This window comes from Anser brachyrhynchus (assembly GCF_964034855.1).
Source record: "Anser brachyrhynchus genome assembly, chromosome: 5".
In the NCBI taxonomy this organism is placed as follows: domain Eukaryota; kingdom Metazoa; phylum Chordata; class Aves; order Anseriformes; family Anatidae; genus Anser; species Anser brachyrhynchus.
Window position 1 is genome coordinate 7,953,842 of NC_137699.1, and position 24,585 is coordinate 7,978,426.

At 33.7% G+C, this 24,585-nt stretch overlaps 1 long non-coding RNA gene across 1 annotated transcript in view; it reads left to right on the top strand.

Annotated features, from left to right (window-relative positions):
• The window catches only part of LOC308196375, a 167,714-nt gene that overhangs the window by 29,452 nt on the left and 113,677 nt on the right, over positions 1-24,585 (top strand). Inside the window, exons 4-6 of the long non-coding RNA XR_013952171.1 lie at positions 1,259-1,458; positions 6,796-6,889; positions 17,521-17,684. This is a non-coding gene — a long non-coding RNA (uncharacterized lncRNA). The remainder of the gene's footprint in view (positions 1-1,258; positions 1,459-6,795; positions 6,890-17,520; positions 17,685-24,585) is intronic.

The following is a 24,585-nucleotide window of genomic DNA, read 5'->3' on the forward strand; positions in this document are numbered from 1 at the left end:
ACTAGCTTAGTAGATTTATAAATAAACATTCTCAGTCATGGTAAATTACTGTAGTTGAAATTAATTCAATAATATTTGCTAATTTACATTCACTGAGGATCTGATCCATGGACTTTAGAATCTAGTGTGAACCTCTATAGGTTGACAGTCAATAAAGATACTTACTTGGTAAACTAATTCATGGTTTAATGATTTTTTTTTCACATTAATTGCCAATATCAATGTTGATGGCACAATAAATTATCTTTTTTCTCAGACCTTCAAATCACTACGTAAAGCCCAGCCGCTTATGTTTTTGTGGTTTAGAGAAGACACATCTATTAATGTAATCAGTATATGCTTTGTATTTCATAATAAAGTAGCCTCATGATATAAAGATTTGTGACTTGAAACCAGTTTTTCAAAGGAGCTGTCATGCGTCACTGTAATAATAGCAGTATGAGGCTTACATTTTTGAAATGGTGTGTATAGACACATCCCATTAACATCAATTGCAGTTACAAGTCTAAGGATCAGATTTTTAACTGAGCTAATCATCTAACTCCCACTGATTTTAGTGACCTTACATTACTAAATAATTTTTATAGACCTTCAGCCCCTAAGTTTTGAATATATTCAGCTCTAACCAAATTATTACCAGTACAATGATTATTGCCACAGTTTGGTCTATAGCTAGGTAGTTCCTGTTTATATTTTGCATGCAATGTACAATGATATTCTAAAGATTTAATTGTAACTGCATTTTGTGCAGAAGCGCTACACCATTTAGAGGTCATTTTCTAGTGTTTGGAAAAGAAGAAAACTAACAGTTGAAGTGAAATAAAAATGTCATTTCTATGATGCAGTGTCAGATATGAAACTCAAGCGATGTACAAAAGGTTCAGGCTTAATTTTCCTGAAGCAGAAGAAATGAGAGGCATTTCATTTTTGTAGGTGAGAAGTGAAATGTTCCTCTCTGCTCACTGATAGAGGCATGCTAAGGTGAATTTTAATTATGACTAAATTGTGGTATTACTCTTTCATACCCTGAACATCTGTTCCCTTCAGGAATGATGATTTATGCAGGCTATCACTGCAGACAGCTTGCTACAGCTTATGTCACGGTTAGTAGGAAGCTGGTGGTAGTATTTCAGACAATACGAGCTCAAAGTGGAGGCAGGCCAGTGTGTATTTTTAAGGTAATAGGGAAAGGTGAGCATGATGTGTCCGTTTTTAATTTTGAAGCCAAATATTGACTTTTTTTTTCTTTTTCTTTCAGACCATCTGTCATTAATGAGGAAAGTAACTTGGACAGTGAATGGCCTGGTTCTTCATAATGGTGTCAAGAAAAAGAAAACCAAATCTGTCATTTCCAACTGCATGTAAAAAATTGTTGAGAAGAAATCTGACAGATGTATAGTGTTTAAGAACTGCACAGGGCAGGATAACTATGTTGCCTCACAAAATCAAATTGAAAAGGTAACCTTTGTTTATTAGCATGTCTATATGCACCTCCAGATTACCTTCATTGCTACCACTGTTTTTTTGATTTCATATAACTATAGATTATTCTTTAAAAAAGCAATCAAAAACCCTTTAAATTACAAAGCTGTGGGATTCAACAGAACTGGGCTATTATGTACATTCATATTCTATAAGGAGAATTTTACCTCAGCGCACCTTTTCCCCTGATCACCCCCTTGCTCTTTAATCTGCTTGTTTTTGCCCAGTAGTCACCTTGCTTCAGATTATGCCTATTTCTTCTCCTAGTTTTGTGAGTGCTGTCTAACAATACATTTTATCTGAGGTTTTATTATCAAGTAATGTTATTTTTAAGATTATCTGAGGTTATATGTTTGAAAATATTTTCTTTTATTTTTTAAAGAATTAATTATAAATATTCAGTAGCTAAAATATTTCTCTTAAAATCTATGGCACTGTAACCTTGTAGCAACCTATTTTAAAGTTACACTATATGCAAGAATCTTTTTTCCTCTTTAGTACCTTCTTGGCAATTCAATAGGTTTTACAGCAATACGCTTTCTTTGTCAGGTAAATCTATAACGTTATATGTAATTGTCCTAAAACAAGTATGGCTCATACACTTTATATCACCTCGTTTCTATTATTACTCTGTGATATATTTGAAATAAGTATTTAAAAAGTATTTTTAGATACTTTTCAACATAAGTCTGATTGACAACATGAAATACTTTGCAAAGATTCCACTACATGTAAGGCATTTTGAATGCCTGGAGTATTTGAAATCCACTTTCTCTGAATTGTGTAATCCAGAGTTTTTCAAGTCTGTAGGACTATTACAATTTTAATACACAAAAATAATAACCTGAGAGAACTATGTCTCAGTTAAGGAAAGATCATTTATCTGTCTTCTAATATGGCTTGTGATACATACCCCATATTTTGCAATATAAAACTAGTTTTGTTATTCTCAGCATTGGTGATAAAATATATCAAGAAATTGCATGCAACTGAATAATAACACTTCTATGTTTGATATGATAAGGGTAATCAAAATACAGAGATCCAATTTGTCTGTACATTTGAGCAAAATGGTTCAGCAGTGAATTTTGAACATCACAACAAATTAGTAGCATGAAAAAATGTTAATCAATCTTTGTCTATTTTTTTTTAAATGGGGATATTTTGCCGTAGACCGTTATCTATGAGGCCTTAGAGATGTATGGACTGCTTGTAAAAGGTATCCAAAAGCAACAGAGGCCACAGTTTTGAGTACATTTCAAATCAGTGTGTTCCAGCACTATCACTAAAAGAAGCAGTCCTGGCCACCACCATTTGTGCCCAATCATTGTAGCTCTTCTGCAGCTCCACTGACAGCACAAGGGTTTTGTTCCATCATTCAGTGAACCACATAGGGAAGTTGATGTAGGTCAAAAATAAACCAGTTAAAATTGTCAGTTTTAATCGGGAATAGTTTCTAGAATCTGGTTCACTGCACAGCCCCCTAAATGCGTTTGCCAGCACAAGAAAAAAGGTTGTATGGGAATGGAAAGAAACAAATGAGTCTGACGGAGAAAAACTGTTGGGAAAATTCTAGCCTGTACTTAGTGCTTGGTATGGGGGAAGGAGAACTAAAGCCAAAGAAAAAGTTATATGTTTATGAGCAATTCACATTTGCATTTTATCTGATCCTCCAATAAAAGATGAATGTATCAAAATACACACATTTAAAATAAATTGAAAATCTTTGTCTCAGGTATTCAATACAACAGTAAGTATGAAATAGAAATACTTTTAAATCTTCAGAATAGTATTTCATGCAGTCTAGTGATTTAAAAGGCAAACATATTTGTTGTTTATAAGTTGACAACAAAAACAAAAGACCATAAAATTGCAATATTGTGTTAGACTAGAATTTCATCTAGCCCAATATCCTGTCTTTTAGCGGATGTCCAAAGAAAAGTGGAAGAATAAAGGCAGTATACAGTACATATGGTGCATATGATGATAATTTCCTGTCATACCATCCTCATTTTGGACATCCCAAGTCATAGTGTAGTCAAATCAAAAAGAGTATTTCAGAAGCACATCGTTTTCCCTTTCCTTGAAAGAAATAATATTTGTTATTTGACTGGGACATGAGTCTTTCCCTTTGCAGTTCTTTTGCAGTTTCATTCACCTAGCATGGTTAAAAAAAAGCAATTGAAATGTGTTGTGTTTTTTTTTTTTAAATGTATAGTTAGCAAAATGCTCAGCAGATTGATCCTGCTTTGCAAAAAAAAAAAAAAAAGGCATTTTTGCTTCTCTGTAGTCAGTAACTATTTCTTTCCAGACTTTTACCTGTTAGTGGAAAAAGTGGACCAATTAAGCAAAGAATGATGTGAATTCACCAAATAATGGTGGTATCTTGACAGGAAGAAAGGTCTCAAATGCATCTGGAGGAAGTAGAATGTTTGGTTCTTTTTGTTCTGAAACCCTGACAAAAGTGGTAACACCCTCACTTCAGATATGCTAGATCCATCTCACTGGATGAATGAGGAAAAGCAACACAGTCAACAATTGCTGACTCTGTTTCAACTCTCAAAAAGACAGATTTGCCAGACTACAATCTTCATAGTCGAATATCTCCATTTAGTCACTGTACAGGCTTCTGATGGTAGAACTGCACACCTAGCATATAGCCCTCAATATACTGATGGAAGATATCAAATAGGATTCATAATTCATTGAAGAAAAGTTCTTTTTTTTATGCTGAAAATGTCTATAATTATGCAGTTAAAACTAGAAAAAATAATAGTTATGTTTATAAAATTTGAACAAGGAGGCAAGATAAATAGAGAATTCTTTTCTATTTGTTACATATTTGAACTGGTATGAAACAATTTTCCTGTTCTGTCAAAATTTAGAAAATTTCTAAAGTACTCTTACTGAGTTAATACCTCTAATAAAATTTCAAACTTTTCTTTATTTTTTTAAGGCTGAATGATCAGAACTTGATATGGGAGACCGAAATACAGGTCCACATTCTGTTTGGTTCTGATTAGACTTGAACCTGGTTCCACCAAATCTATTTGAAATGAGTATTTACAGTTAACTGCCTAGAAAGCTAAGGGCTATTCACTGTAAAGAGTAAGAAACTGCAGCTATTGGAGGACCTTGAGTCCACTGTAAGAAATTGTAATATGTTTTACATTTTCCTGTCTTCTCCCTTGCCAGAAAACAAATCTGAGTTACATTAGAACTGGGTCAGAAATATGGCATTTGGGCCTATATATGTGCAAAAATGGGCAGGGGGGAGGAAATACATTGTATTTTAGGAATCCTTTAGTGGTATGCAACATCTTCAGGAGAGTTGCATGTTTGTGCATGTTAGAATGGCATTGAAGCTATTGTAATTGCATTTGAAAGTGAAAAAAAGAGAGGGGAAAAAAGGCAAGAAAACACAAAACTTTATTCATGGTGTGTTTTCTTTGTCTTATTTTAAATTGTATTTCTTTGGAGAGGTAGCACCTCCTGTTTGGTGTGCAAGGTCAGTTGTGGAATGTAGATTCTGTTGGGGTAAGAGATGTATTTTTCACATTTGAACATGTGTTACTGAAGTTGAGTATGGGAATTTATAACTGGAGACATTCCTCTTAAAATTTACAAGACTGATAACGTTTTTTGTCATACTTTGGCTCTGCCTTTTCTATGAGCATCTTGAAAAAGACAGTTTAGGATGTTCGTGTGGCTGACCTGAAGTAGGTATGATGGATGAATAATGTCATTAGTATTTTCCACTTGCCTTTTCTTTTCAACAGTTCCACGAACAATGAATTTCTCCTGGTCAAATGTTGCTATTTGTGTCATCAAAAAGTAACTTGTGTGCTATCTATCTTAGACTTTCTTCCTGAGAATGACAGGTAGTTTCACTAGCATCCTTTAGTGGCAGTTTCTGCTTTAATCACACAGCACCTATCCTGTTGACTTACCTCTTTCATAAAATTTGCATTGGTATTGCACAATATAAAAACAATTATTGTGTATATTCTCAGGTATTGTGATTTCTGCACAGTCTGGACAAGAGCAATCTAAATATCCAGTAAAAGTATTTTGATCTATGTATAGCAAGCAGATAGTATTTAAAAGGTTGAAATGCATGTTTTAAGTTGACTGAGCTATGTAATTTCATGTTAGTCTGAAAATCAGTTTGAACATAAAATCCTAATAGTGCGAGGATTCTATCTAAAACAATAGTTCTGATGCATGACTAGGAAAAATCAGAATAATGTGGAATGATTTAGAATTTGACTGTAAACACAAGAAATGGCTAGTGATATCCCCTATTGTGATGGTATGCAAAAGACCAAAACATTATGTTTGGGTTGTGTTATTCTTCTAGCTGTTTATAAAGCAGTTTCTATCTTTACCAGCAGAATAAAATGCTATCTGTGATTAAAAATTTCAACTAATCCAAAAACATGTATTTGCATTTTCAGTAGGAATCAGAGAGTAAATTAAACAATTGTTACATTTCCAGAGATTAGCTTTTTTTTTTTTTTAAATTCAAAGTATGTATTCTCTGTTCAAAATAGGTAGTTAGCATAAAGGTGTAGCAGGGACAATAGAGCCCCTATTTTTCTCATGCAGTAGCTGGTGTTACTGATGTGTGCACTAGTAGGCCATACACTTTCCACTGCTAAGGAGTCTTTTGCTGAAGTCATCAAGTTACTTTATAAGACATTGCTACCCTGTCTCGTATTTCTACTATGATCATATATGGTCTATGAATGCACTTCTAAAGGCCACACAGGGCCTTCATCTTTTTGTGTAGCTAAGCTAATTAGAAATTAATAGCTGTTTTCTTTCTATATCTTAGTATGTCTATAAGGTCTTTGAAGTAAATTTCCTGTAACATGACTGTGTAGAGAATTTGGTAGAGGTTGATTTAATTTGCCTAAGGATCTTAATTTTTCTTTTTAATTTCATACTATTTCACTTGGTAAAAATCGCATAACATATTGTTCTATCTGCAATTACTTTTTTTTTTCCCCCAAGGAAAACTAGGAATATTTGGTTTAACATGTGTCTTATTTTTTCTTAAATTTGCTTATACAGAAAGATGTATTTGCCAATAGGTGTAGTCATTACTGGAAATCAAAGGATCAACAGCTGTATGGTGAATTTCATGTGGGGTGTAGTCTATACTGCAAAGACATTTGTTCACTGAGTGATTAATATTTCAGTTGTAGCTGTTCCAAGTTATTTTACGGTGGGTTTGTTTGTTTTTCTTAACCTATCTGTTAAATAACCAGGTCTTAATTATTAGCAGTAACACCTTTCCTTTTTTTAAAGATTTTAGGTGATCGTACACTAAGAATATATTATTATCTCACTGGAGAATGGAATGTCAACGTGTGTGGAGAAAACACTGGCGATATCATAGATGGTAAGTAGTATTTGTAGGACAGGTTTTCTGTTTACTACATCAAGGGCTTTAGAAGAGCAAATCTAGAAGTATTTCTTTAATCCTTTCTGTATGTTGGTGCCTTTAATTTGAACTAAAAATTGCAAATAGTCAGTAATAAGCTCATGAGTATAACTATTGTTTTTGTGTGGTTCTAACATATTAATATTTGCATTACTTTTCATCCTCTTTTCAGTGATTGCACTGTTTTCCTGTAGATAGTTCTTCAGTCTGAGAGCTTTTTCTTGCTTTTTCAATGGAGTAGCACACGCTGTTTCTCTCTTCTACCCTTGCATATGGTCTGTAAATAAGACATTGCTCCAACTCTGTGGTTTAAGAGCGCTCAAAAATGTTTTTTTCTTTGAGCTTTCTTTCAGGGATGTTTTCTAACAAATAGTTATATCTGTGTACTATAAATTTAATTAGGCACTTAAGTATGTACCCCTATGGCATTTTTTCCTTATCTTTGATATTCAGAACAAAGATTTTTAGTACAAGGTTTTAAATAAATAAGTGCAAGAGCTTCAGACTTCAGAGGTGCCTGCGTCTATAAATAATCCTTCTATGGTGAGGGAAGTATCCAAGGAAAACATAGTCCTTGTAAATCATTAAAAAGAGACTTAAAATCTACGGGTTGTGTGCCTGAACATATATCTACCTAAGTGGTGTACTTACTCCTTTTCTATTCCTAACCACTTTGAGAGAAGCAAATCAGATTTCATCCTGGCTAGTAGTAGGGCTTTCGTGTTTTTTTGTATCCCCTCACAAACCAGGTACCATTCCTTGGCCTCATTATAAGCAATTTCTTGTTATTTCAAAGTTTACAACTACTTTCAGATTGAAGATATAATCAGTAATCCTTTTTAAGTATTAAAAGAATTGGGACACAGTAATGCTATAGAGAATGCTTCTGAAAGTTGTTGCACTAAGAAGAGTGTGAGAGCCTCAGCTAAATATTCCCCAGAACTGTCTGAGGAGAAACTGGAAATATACCATGTCAGTACCATCAAAACAAGAACCCACTGATATATTCAGGAATTCCTACTCCATGTGACAGAATTATTGATCTCTTTGGTGGCACTTACAATTTATGTTAGCGAAGACATCAGTAGCACTTAAAAATAATAGATATGCATGAATCCTTTGTATGCCTCATTTTCTCTAATCACAGACTATGTAACTGTATTTGCAGCACTGGTAGAATTTGTATAAGCATAAGTTACTACTGAAATATTTACTTCAAAACTAGAATTTACATTTAACTCAGTCACAATGAAACACTCAACTTTGCCTTGATTGTGAAATCCAGTACTGTGATGAAGATAACTTTAATGCCAATTACACGGCCTGTCTAGGAATCAAGCCATATATTTCTTTTCTGCACTTCATCCTAACGTTTAACTTCAGATTCAGTCTATAACATTTTTATCCTTGGGTGTGGAATTAAGCATATATATCTTGTTTGACAAATCCAGAAGTAAACTGGCATTGATCCCATGGCTTGAGAAATGCTTTTATTCTTAACCTAGCTAAGATAGTAATTATGAATTTAGAAGCACACCTCTGTGGAGCTTGTATCTTTCTCTTTCTTATCAAGGTACAAATCTTGCTCTATGCCTATTATCAGGTATTGTGTGCTACATAGTATCTTTCTTCTTTTATGCCTCTATTGCCTATTCTTAAGGGAGTGTGTATATTCAACAATTTCTCAGACCAGTAAGAATTGGCATCAACAGATGCAGCTAATTAGCTGGTCTATTCAGACCGATTTATAGTAATATATATATAATGTAATGTAGTATAATGCCATATAAGCTATACATTATTCTATGCATTTTATTATAGTAAGTGATGCCTTCTAATACGTGTGAAATGTATTATGTAATATATATACTTACATATAATTTAATACTAATAGAAGGAGTATATATTTTACATGAAAATTTGATAATTAAATAAAACTAAGTGCTCAGTCCTAAGTTCCACTCACCTTTTTGAAGTTCTAAAACTCCATTGGAAGGCATAACTGAATCTATTGAATTTATTTTGACATGCAGAACATACCCCCTGTAAAGACCTTATTCTGTTTAGTATAGAAGGCACAGTATGAGCAGGGAAAATAAAAAGATGATTGAACTGGTCTGGCAAATGTGTAGCTGCTGACATCATGGGTTGTAATCAAGAGAGCACTGACACAATGTTAAGTTCCATTATAAGGCATCTTTACCTGACTCAGTAAATTAGAGTGCATAAAAACTATATGAGATCAATTTTTCCTCCTTCTGGCATACTTTCTGGCATTATATATGTCTGATTGAATGGAGAACAGCATCTTTGGTTCTTAAGTAATAGTTTTGAGAATAATATCTGGAGCTGTGTGCTATGAAATCTATTTATAACCCTTCCTAGGAAGCATTTTTAAAAAACTTTAGTCCATTAGGAGTAAGCCTTTTATAAAATAAAGATCTTCTAGGTCATAGTTATAAACATTTACCCTCGTTTTCTCCAGGACCTCTCTCTACCCTCTCCATAGATCACATGCTTACTGAGTTAGGCAGTATGTATTGTTTCTTTTCTTCTTGTAAGTCTTAAAGAACTTTTGCACATTAGAACTGCAGGAGAAAGGAAGGATAACAACTAGGCAAACAGGAATCCCATCAAGTTCAACAAAAGGAAGTGCGAAGTCCTGCAGCTGGAAAGGTGTAATTCCATCTACCAGTATGGTCTGGGAGCCAGTCAACTGGTAAGCAGCTTTGCAGGAAAGGATTTGGGGTCCTGGTGAATACCAAATTGGCCATGAGCTAGCAATGCATGCTTGCAGCAAAGGCTAACAGCTTCCTGGGCTGCATTACAAGAGCATCGTGAGCTGGTCAAGGGAGATGATTCTTCCCCTCTGCTCAGCAATGGTGAGGCACAGCTGGAAAGCTGTGTCCAGCACTAGGCTTCTGAATACAAGAAGATGCAGATACACTTGAGTGGGTCTAGTGAGGGGCCATGAAGATTATTAAAGGATAGGAGCATCTGGCTTAAGAGGAAAGGCTGATGGAGCTGCCTGTGGCTGTTTAACCTGTTAAGAGAAAGTTCAGGGATGATTTTAGCAGTGTGTATAAATGTCTGATAGGGGGAGACTAAAGAAGAATGGATCCAGGTTCTCATCAATAGCAGTCAATGAATGGTTAAGCAGAAATGGGCATAAACTGAAGTGCAGGAAATTGCATTTAAACATAAGAAAATGAATTTTTACTGCGAGGGTGGTCAACCACTATTTGGCCAGAGAAAACGCGGGAAATAACGAGTTATGAAAAAAGCAGCTTTTTCATTCATGATTGCTTCTTGTGTTCCTCCAATGTTGTGTCAATTCAAGTCTTCCAGAAGGTCTTAATGAAAAGATTTGCACATCAGCTAGATTGTTGCAGACTCACACTATACTCACATTCATCAGTATAAATATTAAACAAAGAAGAGATATTAAAACTCACATATGACCTGGATTGAAATTGAACTGAACTAAAGCATCTGTCTTTTTGTCTTAATATGACTATAATCATCACACATATACACAGGTGTATAAAAGCAGAACACTTCTTTAGTAACAGCAGTCAATTTTTACTCTGTATTTCTCTTCTAGTCTTAAATTGATCTCATTTTTAGTTTTGTGTCTAAACTTCAACACAAGCGTGGATGGAAAACCTGGTTGCAAGCGTTATTTGACTAGAGTCATTCATTCATTCCAAGGTAAACATTCACACATAATTAGTTTTCAGAAGTTGTTTATGACATTGGAAACAAATTCTTGTGTTTTATTCTGAATTGATGAAATTTAACCAGAGGAGATAAGATAATATGGTATGTATAGTGAGATTTCTGTTGCACAAACAGAGCATCGTGAGTGTTGCAATAAGTTTGATACTGACATACATTACCTTTCTTGTTCTGTGGAGATACTGTAATGTGAATACTCTCCTGCAGGCCATCACAGGTTGTCACTTCTGGTTGCTGTTGGCTTGTGTTGCTGTGGTCCCACACACTGCTGGTTGTAAGGTCACAAGCAATGTTGTAGTGTTTGGAAATGTGTGTCATTCCTGCATGTGAATGGACAGAGGAGTAAAATTAAGGCTATAGTAATTCTTTTTTTCTGCCTGGAAAGATATTTTCTACAATAATTTAAAAAAAATAGGAGATTATGCTTCTGAATTCTGAAACTTTGCTGAGTTCTTTATAGCCTGAGTCATACAGATGACTTAATATTTAGACAGTATCATTAATTAGGAGGACAGTCATTTCAGTCCTACGCTATTTTTACTTTTACGTAGCAAGATATTTAAACTATTACTTTTCTCTGCTGACCAGTTATAAGCTATTCTAGTTTAAAAAAAAAAAAAAAAGAGAAAAGAAAAAAAAAAGTGCAGGGTGGTAGAAGTGGAGAAAGAGGCATAAAGTGTATTGGAAAACTACCAAATGTCCCCTGCAAATGGACCCTATTCAGAATCAGTAAGCGTATGATGAGTGAAGTGGTTTTGAATATCGCCTTTAGATTCCATGCTGTTACAAGGCCAGCCCCGAACATGGCAACTCTTATTTCCACACACAGTACCTCTTCACTCTCAATTTAACCCAAAAATCTGATGAACCCATTACTCCATACTTGATTTCATGGAACAAGGAGTAGATATAGTTACAAATGATCAATCACAAGCCGTGAACCAAAGCAGCAAGGCATTAACAATTCACACCATTTCGGTCCACTTGCTCAAGCAGAAGATGTGCCAGCATATTTAATGCACAGCTACTTCGTTCAGTTCAAGAAAAGGCATGACTCATGCTCATTTTAGGAACCAAGGAGACTTCATAGGTTTTCATGCCTACTAACCACTGAGTGTTAGAGTTTGCACTTCTAAACAATTAATATAACCAGGTGTCCAGTAGAGGTCACAGAGAGAGATCAGTTTTCAAATTAAATTTTGCTCTGGTTAAAAATAAATAGAAGGATGACCTGGGAAATGGTTCCCACAATAAAGCCAAGTTCTATTGTAGAAATTTGTATTGTACAATCCACATCTTGTTCAGCAGTATTGTAGCATTGTAGACCCCACAGGCATATGCCGTCAATTTAATGGGATCACTGAAAAAGCAAAGCAGCTGTGAAAGATTGCTTTAAGTACAGCAATCGTGTGCTTGTCATTCTGTTCAATGGTGGAAAAATCCAAATTCGGATAGGCATCAGTATTTAAGAAAATGACTGCTAAAGCATCTCTCATAAGTACCTTAGGGACAATACGATTTGACATATAGCATGTAAACAAAAGTACACAGCAGCTGTTAGATTAGTTTTTGTTTGAGTAAAAATACACTGACATAATTTAAACAACACAGGAAACCACATGTTCTCCATCATTCAGCTTCCCTATTTAAACCGCAATTTTGGATAGTACATGCGAGTTGCCCTGGACAGGGTCATGTGGTGTTTGCTAAATGTAAGGAACAGTGAAGAACAGTGTATGGCAGCACGATCTCATGCCCTCCGTCTGATACATATTATCATTTACAGTACATATTGGAAGAACCTTCAGGAAAAGCCTTTTGCCAAAGAAGTGTGAAAAAAAAATTTGGTATTTTGAGGATATTGAAACATTTTTTCTAATAGCAGAAAAAATATTAGTGTTTTCTTTCCTGTTGTTCTGATACCACTATTTTTGAAAAAAAAAAATATCCTTTTATAGATTGTTTGCTAAGAGAAATGATGTAAAGAAGAACTCAGCATAATACTAATGTTCATATTCCGATAATGTCATGAGTTTAAGAAGAAAGTTAATAAACTGAATTATTGCGTATTAGTTTTTTTTTTTTTTTTTTCTTTTTGCAGTCTTCTTCTGAAGATTCCAAATTGCCAGAGGGTGATTTTCCCATTCCCTTACAAATATGCTGATTACTTTTTGTGAATATCTTACTGGCCTTTGGTTTTCATGCTTCCTGTCATTCCATTTAATAAATTCTGCACTCATCATTTTCCAGAAGTTTAAAGACAAGACAAAGAAGAAAGCATTTTTTTTTTTCTCTCCTGTTTGTCCCAGTGACTTCATGCCATTAACTGCATCAATTTAAAATCTCTGGGTTTTGTTTTAGGGAAAGTTTTTCATCCTTGTTCTTCAGGAGAGTGTAAAACTACACTGTAAAACAATTATTTTTAAGGTAATTCAGTGTTTGTCATATGATATAAACTCAATCAAAATCAAAATAAAAGCAATAAAGGTATACATTTCAACTTAGATGAGGATCAGAGTTCCCAGGATAATCTCCTCTTATCCAAGGATGAATATTTAGCAGCTAAGACTGCTACAATGAGAAAATTTACTCAATTAAAAAGAAAAAAATGTAGACAGGTATTCATGCAGTATTTTGAACTATGTATAAATTGGGTTTGAAAACATGAAAAAATTACAAAGGAAAGGGGAAAGGGAGTTTCATTTAAAGTATTTTCTCTAATTTGTGATTACATTCCTTTCCACGGCTTCCCGTGAAAGGAGGTTTCCTTCTTTCACAATCTATTTAATTTTCTGATCAAGGACTCAATTTGTCTTATCACTCTCTCTCAGGATTTGCATATGTACCTCATAATACTATCTCTAGCTTCCTGAGAGACACACATCATGGTGAGTCATTCCTAAACCTTCCCAGATAGCTCATGCACTTTCTTTCCAAGGGTTACCCTTTATCTTGTTTTGCTATGGGTAATACAATTTTACTGAATGTCATAATCCTGTTTAATAGTTCAATGTTTGCAATGTTTCATCAGCTATAATGTTGAATGGACTATGCAAAGCTTGAGAATAGACTTGCAAGTCTTTGGGAATTTTTGCCTATAAATTCTTTTTGCCTTGCTGTGTAGACTGTTGTTTGATTAAATCCATAATATCAAAGCAGTCTAGTGGGGTTGGGAAGTATTTTATGAACTCACTATTAATACTCTTTTAGTTTTCAAAAGATTATTAATTCAGACTAATAGTTTCCTTGTTTTAAATGAGTCACCAAGATGGCCGGAAACCTGGAAGCAGTACATCTGCATATTATTGGCTGGTGTCAATATTAGGCACAGGTGGCAGATGAGATATTTTGATGTCTAGTCATGTCTAGTCTAGTCATCAATCACAGCTAGCTCTTCATTTAAAATTATTACTTTTGCATATCTCCATGAGTTTCAAATGTGAACAACATAATCATTCCTAAAGTAGGAACAGTTTTTGAGCAACAGTGGTTTTTTTGGAGTGCTAAGGATATCTTCCGGAGCTACAAACCTGATACCCAGAGCAATAAATTTATGGACTATTCAATAACAGTATAATGTTCTGAAATGACTAACTTGCTATTCAACCTTTAATGCTTTCCCTTTCTAGGGACACCGTTTTCTACTTCAGTGAATGCTTAGTAACTTAAGTATAGTTTATTATAGTTTATTTCATGATTTTTTTAAAAGAAGGTCAAAAGAATGTGAAAAAGTTAAAAAATACAAGCTGTTTGAGATTATAAATCTAGCAACGTAAAGGTTGAGCATGGAATGAAGCAAACATTATGGATAGAATCAGCTGATGTTTATGGAAATTATTATTGCTTATGCAAAATGAATTGGGTCTGCTACTCAGTGTGACTGACTAAAAGGCAATTTGGGTGTTAGGCGTGTCCGAAAGAGGTGACACTTTGGGTCTTTTTACTTCTGAGTCATTCCAGCAGGTTCTGGAGCTATTCCCTCTCTGGCTTGGAAGTATGCAGTATCTTCAGAGAAGGTGAATCAGCACGGCTTTATTATATTTATCTTGAAATTATTTGTGGTAAAATAATTAGTGTTATAATTAGCCTTCAAATTTAACATCCAATTCCCATATGCCATCATTTTGTCACAGCTGTGTTTCAGCCTGCTTGCAGACTCAGAAATGCATCACTACTTGTGCTTATTTTATTTTTTGTTTGTAATCTTATTCTTACAGTTATGAAATTCAATGAAGTTATTTATAAAAATTCCAGAATTTTCACTGGAAACAGATTTTCATCTTTTTATTTAGTTTGAATGAGGTATGAGTAGAACCCCTCCCCATCACATAATATCAAACATGGATTTAGTTTTGATACTGCCTAATTAGTCCTCAGGTAAATTCAGTCTTGCCAGTCTTCCTGGTCAGACCTCGCTTATTACTTCACCTTCTTAATTTTATGTCTGACTACAGTGTTAGGGTGTAAGTGCATTGTTAGAATAGTCTGGAAAAAATATTAATTCACTGATTGTAATCTGAAAATCATTTTTGCAGGTTTTAATAGCAAATATTTAATCCTATATAGGATGCATTCTGGTTTGAAGTCTACTTTAACTGCATATTTTGAAAACATTTTGCAGTATTACTTAGGATAATCAATAAGAGTAGGTTAATATACTTAGTAATCTTGTCCAGTGAATCACAGACAGCCTTATTTTGTGAAGTCTGGTCTCTCTTTAGATAAGTAGGATTTTTGTCATTAACGTAAGTACAACAGGGTTTCAACTCATTTTCTTAAGTTCCTGCAGAACATTGAACCTGTGTGTGTATATATATATATTTTTTTTCCCATATCTTCTTACATTTCTTCTATTTTCATCCATCTGATATTGATACAAGCTTCTGCATACCATTTTCCACTTCTGCAACAAAGTGAAAGTACACCTGAGATGTACAGGCAATTCTAAATTACTTTGGAAGAATGATGTGATAGGCTTTCATTCAAGAGATTACTGAAATGCATGTAGTTAACCACATAGATAGTCTTTTAGATCTAAATGGAACTTCTGTAGTGCTTCTATTTCTTCTTGTATTAGCATATTTTGCTTAACTGTGATCATACAGTCTTGTAAACATCACAGCAATGCTGGAACTTCAGTGGGGTTTAAATAACTAAATTTTAATGGATTTGCAAACTAATTCTGAAAAGACGTTTTATGCTAAGTATGCAGGATGGAAGTAGGTGCAAGGATATCTGCTGAAGATGTAGGCATAGTATATGGCAGCTCTCAGAACTGTTTATGTGAGCATGAATAAAACTGCTGACTAGATGATTATACCACAAAATTCTGGAAGTCAGAAGACTGGGATTTTAACATGATATTAAAAAAAAATAGTGCCTTTCCCAAAAATAAACATGGTTTTGATTAACCACATGCTAAAATCATGCATAAAATATAATGACTTTGGCAAAGAACAGCCTGTGGCATGTTTACCGATTTCTTTATTTTTGAAGATGGATTTAACTGTATGTTATGTTCCTTCTGTATTTCCCCAAACTCTCCAGTTATGAGAGGACTCATGTACGGAAGTTTCTAAACTGTACTCTTAGTTTAGGCTCTGCTTGTTTTCGCAGCTGAGTGACAAACTATAGAAGCTAATCCTTGTCATGTCTGAATGGAATTTTTCTCAATAAAATTTGCAAAGTTTAATCTACCCAGTGCTATTTTCTCTGACAAAACGTAGTTCTTCATTAGTATGCATGTACATAGGAAATTCACCGTTTATAACATATCTAGATTGCAAATATGACTCTTCGTGACCATAGATTGTCTAGATGTGAAAATTATACTTGTAGTTTATTTGCATTGTTCACCAACGTACCTTATACTCTTATTTATTTATTTATTTTCTTGCATATTTCTAGAAAAACAGGTTCGAGGTGGGGCTTTTTTCCTCCTCCTCTCCTGCTCCTCCACCTCCTCCTTCTTCTCTTTTCATTTTAGAATATCAGGTAAATGCCTGAAATGCTAGCTAATGGTATTTTATTTTGTCACATAAGAAAGGCCCACATGTGCATTACACAGTACAGTAAAATAAAAAATATCTGCAAAATACAGGATCTCAGTTATGCCATAAGCTAAAATAATAATGCCTTATTTGTAACAGATATTGACATCAGGTTCCTGAAGAAGACGGCTTTCAATCTTTACAGTGATTTGAAATCCAGGAACAGCAAGAGAAAGATCTTGTTGAGACCATCACCATGAATCAATTTTATCTATCTTTTTATTTGACCTTCCTGCATTATTAAACAGCTACACTGAGCTTTTTATGTGTTAGTTGCTTTTTTTTTTCAAGTAGTAACATTGAGAAGGTTATAATAAAATTTCTTATGAGACTGTTGATTATATTTTATGAGCACTGCATTTATAATATGTTAGGTATATGTAAGCTCCTCAACAGGAAACTGTGTGTAGAAACAACATGGATCTTGCAATTTTATCAGGACAATGCAAGTAGATTTCAGCAAGGTTGGTTCCAACTCATCTGTGATAAATGAGAAGATAAGGCAATCAGTGCACACCATGACACTCTGTGCAGCTAGTTAGGCACACTTCAGAACTATTCAGGTGTGCTCACGAAGCTTATGAGTCTTTCATGGGGGGTGTCTCAATATAAGTACATCCTTCATGGTGACCACTAGAAATGCAGGAGTTGCTTTTCCAAGACTTAACCCAGGTCAGATATAAATAATAGATATTAAGAGTTAGTTCTGAAGCTGAGGCTGTGTTAGAGACTGTATATTTCAGTTGGGTCAAAAGAATGCTTTTTTTTTTTTTTTTCCTTTTTCTTCTTGTCTTTGCATAGCTACTCTGCTTGACAGATGCCTGCAAAATTCCATCACACCTTTGCATGGACCTGTTTGGGTCTTTAAGAGAGAAGGTTTCAGCCTCTCAGAAGCAAAGATAAATATCCCAGGACTTCTATTGGCCCTGCACCAATGATTAAAGTCTGCAAACTGTTGCAAACAGGTAAGTTGTCCCACTCTTTAAAAGTCTGCTTTTCTGTTTTTGTTTTGCAATGTACTAATTCTATAAAAACAATGATTGGCACTTTGTCATAAAGAAGTGTGACATATTGTATAAGCTGCATTACCTGTTAGGAATATGAAATATATAATCACAAAGCCAAACAATAAAGGAGCTAATTGTGTTTCTTTTTTTGGTATGGGATGTCATAGATTTCCTGTTTTCTTGCTGCTTACTGTGCTTAGCTGTGATGCTTCTTATGTAGTTGTTCTCTAAAGCAATACTTTTTCATAGCTTGTTCTGCACATGCAGTTTTTAATGGTCTGATGGATCTTCCCATAAAACTAATTTCAGTAATTATATAGATGAATCATTTCTTTGATAAATAATATACATATAAATATAACTGGTGTTGCATTATGAAAAAATTAAATAACTATATAATATTTACACCCCCCCCACATTTAATTACTATACATGTACCGTTAAATAAATAAACCAGAAATGCATTTTAATTTGAAAAAAAAAAGTAGAATACAGATGGTGAATATATTGTTTAACAGTATGGGTGCAATAGGATGATTTTTTTTTTCTAACCAAGTGTTTTATTTTAGGAGATAAAAGTAAAAGAAAACAATGAACTTGTTCAGGGTAGTTACTTAAGTTCCTTTTATACATGTAAGAATGTATACATTTTTAAAGATTAGGTGAGTTGTTTATAAAAATAGTAGCCATACAGATTTTCCAGGAAAAATACTATATAGAAATTAAACAACCAGCTAGGAAACTAGGATTTAAAAATGATCTCAGGCCACAGAGTTAAGAATGACTGTATCAGATAAATCATACTACCAGTCTATGTAGGAAGGGGGAGGAGAGGTGCAAGCGAAGTGTCAGTCACACTGTTTATACAGCACCTCCTGCTGTCAGATCCATAAAGAGAAATGAGAATTGACTTTAGAAGAGACTATTGCTGTCTAGAGTTAATAGTGGTCAGCAAGAAGAAATAAAATAATAATAAAAAAACAAACAAACAAAAAAACCCAACAAACCAAAAACAAAAATGAGTGAGCATGTGAAAAAGAAAAGCTTGTTTCAAACTGTTTCTGAATCAGTACAGGGATATATTAAAGACTGAGAAATATCTTTACACATTTTATTGATAATTCTTCACTTTTAAGACTATGTTGCCTGTCATAAAGGCCACAGAAATTAGATGTATTACTTTCCAGTGTCTTAACATATATTTACTCATCTAGGAAATATATATAAAATGCTTACAAGTATTTAGCAAGTATAATGGTACTTAGTAGAATAAAGCAGACAATGGAGCTTTTAAATGAAAATTCATATGCAAGTCATTTATTGACTAGTTTCTGCTCTTCTCTGTGAAGAACATATAAAGACATTTCAGTAAATTAACTTATGTTAATCATTCCTCTGGTGATTATGTGGCAGTATTCAGTTGGAAATTGTAAATGACAAGAAAAATATAATAATTTTGGTAGATTTGAAATCTCTTCTGAAGGCAAATGGTTCTTTTTAATGAAAGGCTTGCATATAGACATATGTGCATTATAACATTTCTGGACATTTTTAGCTTTTAATAGTCTTCAGATTACGAGGATAAATGTATGAGTTCATTTATGTATATGACAGTTAATTGTCTACAAAAAAACTTATGATTAAAATATTTTAATAAACATTTCAAATTGGTTTAAGTGCTTAAATGAAATTTTACATCAGAAGGATGTTAAGTGTTTTGTGCAGTTAATGTGTTGAAAGCTTGTGTTAGTTTGAATTATATTACTTCAAAGATAAGATATGACATATAATTCAGTTTGAAAGTGTCTCTGTTAATTTTGCCAACCATTTTATAAGTGAAGTTGTATTAGTACTGAATATAAACGAAGTCAATACAATGACTCTAGGTTATCTTGTACTGTAAGTATAAAAATGCTTTGAAATAACTGTCTTTACTACATATTCCTTATGTTGCCCTTTGTTGTAAATGATTAAAACAAGTTTGTTTTTTAAAGAGCATATTGTTTTATGCTATAGATACAAGGTTAGGATGCATGCTACAAAAGAACCAGGACATTCGATCAAAGTAGTGTATCACTTGGTCCTGTTATGCCAAAGGCCTGACAGCATAATGCTATGATGACTGCATACAGCACTCATACCGATATAACATCTAGCTGTTACTTGAGTATATTTAAAATATTTTCTTGATATCTGTTTATCTCACAGTTATTTTGACACTTTACATTATTTGTATTTACTTTGTCTTTTCATTTAGAATCACAGAATCATTTGGGTTGGAAAGGCCCTCCAAGATCATCAAGTGCAAGCGTTAACCTTTTTTAAATAAAAAGGGGATGGAGGTTAAAAAAAAAAAAGGGGGGGGGGGTTGGGGGGAGGGTGGATTCCTCGATCCAGTATTACTCTGCTAAGACAATATACTCTGTCCCTTGAAATATAGTACTGAGCACAACTAATAATATGCCAATACATGTTACTTCTGTTAAAATCCGTGTGGACTTCAATTTAAAATACATGCATTGAATTAAAACAATGCATGGTTTCTGGTCCACAACGTGTAGTAGTTACACAGTTTTTGTAATCACTTTGTTGCTTCTTGCCCCAGAGGAAGGAAGCAGTGAGGAGCTACCATCTCTTTTCTGTAGTCTTTGTATTCTTTTAAAGAGGGCAATCAGTATTCTCCCATTAGCATTCCTTGAGAATAATATAAGGTGGAGTGAACTAGGTAAAACTGAGAGTGCTTGGAAGTTTGGGAAATGGTTTGTGCATTACTTTTAATGAAGGAGAAGGAAAAAAAATGCAACTATAAACTATGCTACGAAAGCCTTCAATTTTTTCCTTTGAACTCTAATTGCAAATACGTATCTGTATGATATGATAGAAGCTTCACTAAAATCTTAATAATGCTCATATTGACATTTTAATGTCATGAATTCTGTGACAGTAAAATACAGTTTTCTAACAAAAAAAGTAAAGTTTAAACAATAGTATTGTTAGAATTATTCTGTTATTAGTACTTCAGATGGTGGTCTTATGCTTTATGATTTTCAGCGTGCTTTTGCCGTGTCTCTTGGAATTTCTGAGATTCCCAAATGAATTTAAAGGTTACATTCTGTTTATTATATATATAATATACATAATTGGGTACGTGCATAGAAGATATTTTTAAAACCTTTTTGTCAAGCTACTATACTTTCTATTAAAAATATTTTTACAAGAAAAACATCTACAAAATGGAATTGTGCTAAAATTTAACTCCTAACAATAGGAATAACGTTGTATCTGATAGTATGAGATATAGTTAACACTTTCAGAGGTGGGGGATGTCCATCTCATTAGCATTCTTCATATGTAGTGGTGCTGTTGGTGGGGGTGTTGAAGTAGGAATGCCATTGTGCTGGGTTCCAGTGTTTGGGGACAAACACTGCTGTGGAAGGAACGTGTGAAAAGGCCATAGTACTGACAGTGAATGAGGAAGGCTGTGCTTTCTGTATGCTTCAAGCAGGGAAGCTGTCATTCACAGGCCTAGCACAGCTAAACAGAGGCCAAAAGAGAAGACTCAAATACCTTTTAAAATGATATTAATGATTTTTAAACATTTTCTTGATTTAGAATTATACTTTATTGAAGCTGTTGATATGTCCTTTACTAAATGATAAAAAATGTATATGAACAGGTAAATAGAAGAATAATCTCATTCATTGCCACAGTTAAAATTTACTATGGAAAACGTATAGATATTAATATTTGAGAATCACAAGTTGCTTTAAGTATATTTAAATGGTTTTGAACGTATGTTACTTGCAAGCAAAACTTGAATATGGTAGTTAACAAACATAGGCAGTCCTAAGGTTCTGTTCTGTGTACTTCTGTTTTTACTGCAAGTGTGTTACATGTGGGGATGAGGGGACTGAGCTGGAAGAGCTCAGTCGGAGCTGAGAAGTGACAGGAAATTGTGATAAATGTTCATTAGCTTGATCTAGCAGAACTTACAGTAACAGTAATTAATCATTTGAACCACAGCAAATTACATTAAAGTAATGGAGCTAGTATGCAAAATACCCACAAGAAAACAAGAAAGAATCAAGTTGTTCACTGATTATTCTATCAAGCTATATTTCTACAGTTTGTATATGGGAACACTAGGTTAAATGTACTGTTTCAAAACAGTATGTTGAACAGCTTTCTGTTATTACTCTAAGCCACATCCAGTAACATCATAAGGTTTTCATAATTTTGCTATGTAGATCCATACAAAATAATAGTATTTTTAAGTGAAATATTACAATTATTAGAACAAAGAAAGAAAAAACTATTTTTCTGTTTTCTTATGCCATTCTTTTGAAACTGCTGACTCAAGTACTGGGGTTGAATACCTCTAGGATACATGAACAAAAGCTTCTCTCCATAACTTTTCATTTTGTACACTGTAAGAAGCATGACTGTCCTGACTATTCAGTTGGCTTTCCACAGATTTCAGTAATTAAATTGTGTTAATTTCTAATGATTCTTTTTGCCTTTTTTTTCCCCCTTATAAATAAAATATAAAGTAGCTGTTATGTGGAATCACTTTTCAGTGGTTTGGGTTGGGAGAAACTAACAAAATGATATATTTTATTGGCCAAGTATTTTTAAATCAGTGTGTGTTTCATATAATTTTAAATCCATATGAGTTCATAGAATTATCAGAAAATTGCATCAAAGTATACTTACCCTGTTTGTAATGCTGTTTTGAGAAAATAAGATTATATTGTAGTAAAGCAGTCATAGTAATTATTAGATAGTATTGAAAGAAAAGGAAGAAATTCACCAAAATGTTTAAGTTTCCAGTTCAACCCTAGCTTCCATTTGTGCTTTTAGTGAACAGCCTCTGTTCAGTAGTACCACACCCCCAATTTTTTTAAACTTAATATTTAAGTTTCTTCTTGATTGCAGCTTCCACTTGTCTAACTTTATATGACATTGACTCACACTCTTGAAGAGGTGTTAAGTATCTTTATTTCATTCTTCATAGGTCACACAAAAATAGAATTTTTTGTCTGTTTGACCTGTGTAGGGACCACTCAAGAAATAATTCCATGTTAAAGTAAACTTTGTGTAAAGCAGGATTTTATACGGAAACTGTAATATCTCAACATAGCTTCTCATTAATGGAATATAAAAATAATGCTGCAGTAATTCTGCAACTGAAAGAGAAAACTGCCCTCTTGATAGTTCAATAAGTGATTCTTAGGATGTTGTATTGTTTATAGGTTTGAGTGATGGTTGAATTTTTTCCCACAACTGAACTGCATTCTACTTACCAGAAGTATTTTAAGAACCTTAAACTTGTGTCTTTTTCTAAGTGTCATGCCTTGAGCAGGCCTAACATCAGTTAAATGAAGTGAAAATTGCATTCTTGTCTTGATAGAGATGAAAATGGATTTCTGGTCATGAAATAGATGTAGTTGTCACTTTTTTAAAAAGGTGTCAGCAGTTTGCTTCAGCAAGTAAGGTGCCAATTCAGTATGACAGTAAACTTGTGATCTGAGCAATCAATAAAATGCTTCAATAACTTCTGCTTCATTACACTTATAATAAGAGGCTATAGATCTGTGGCACATAAAATGTTGATAAAGAGGATATGTAGGGACTTAGTGTGACATTTTGTTTTAGTAATACAGTAAGTGCAATGTTGCCATCTAGAGTTTGTGCATAGGTAATTATTCTGAAAGCAAAAGCTGTAGTGACAAATAAACACTGATATTTCAAAGCCCTATTTATTTCCATCACTTAGTGGCATGTATGCCTGTCTATATGGAATAGTTCATTTGTCTTGTCACAAAATTGTTTAGGTCAGTTGAAGTAAGACAATTTTTGCTATTTTTCTGCTTTTTTCTTTGGCAATGTGTAAAAACATGAGGACTTGTTTTCCCTAAACCAATATTTAAATGCATTGAAGAAACAATTCTCATCTAAATAATTTAGTTGTTCCCAGCAACTTATAAAATTATAACATTACATTGATTTGATTTGACACCTGTAAGGGGGATAACCAAAGCTTTGTAATCACAGTGAGTTAATATTGTGATATTTCAGATTCTGACCAAGTGTTCTTTCAGTTGATTTATGTATTATGAGACCATAAATGGCTCCTGCTGATTTTTCATAAACATACATTGTAGGAGAATTGTCTCTGAGCTATTTATCTTGTAAGAAAATTATTTTGATATGTTAACTAGTTGTTTTGTGTTTTGTTTTGTTTTTTCTCTTTTTAAAATGGATGGCACTTGATAGATACAACATATAAACAGTTTTTGCTATATGCCATATTACATTTCAAATTAAAAACAAAACAAAACAAAAACAATTTAGATCTGGAGAGAATTTTACCTCCCAGGGAAATGATTGGAAATCCTAAATTCTTCTGAGATGTATTTTCAAAAGATGTGGGATCAACAGTTGTGTTTAGAAAGCATGAAGGATGGGTTTGCCAAATTCAGTTATCACACGGTGTTTTACCTAGTTAAAAAGAAAAAGTGGTTGAGATTATTGAGAACTGGGTATTTACAAACTTTTTTTTTTTTGTATAGAAAAGGCTAATTTGAGTAGGTGCACAGATACAGCATGTTTATGAAGAAGATGACTGATGACTTTTCCTTTTTATAAGCAGCAAGAAATATATTCTGTTTTCCCTTCTACTTTGGTCTGTATGTTATAAAGAGTTTCTCTTTTGAATTTCAGAGCATTATAGTAACTTGGGTGGCTATAGTACTCATGCTTCCTGTTTTCAATGAGGTATCTCTTGCTCTGATGAGGTAGTTTGCTAACACTGTCCTCTGCTTTTTCACCATACTTTAAGAATTATTTCTGTTCAGAG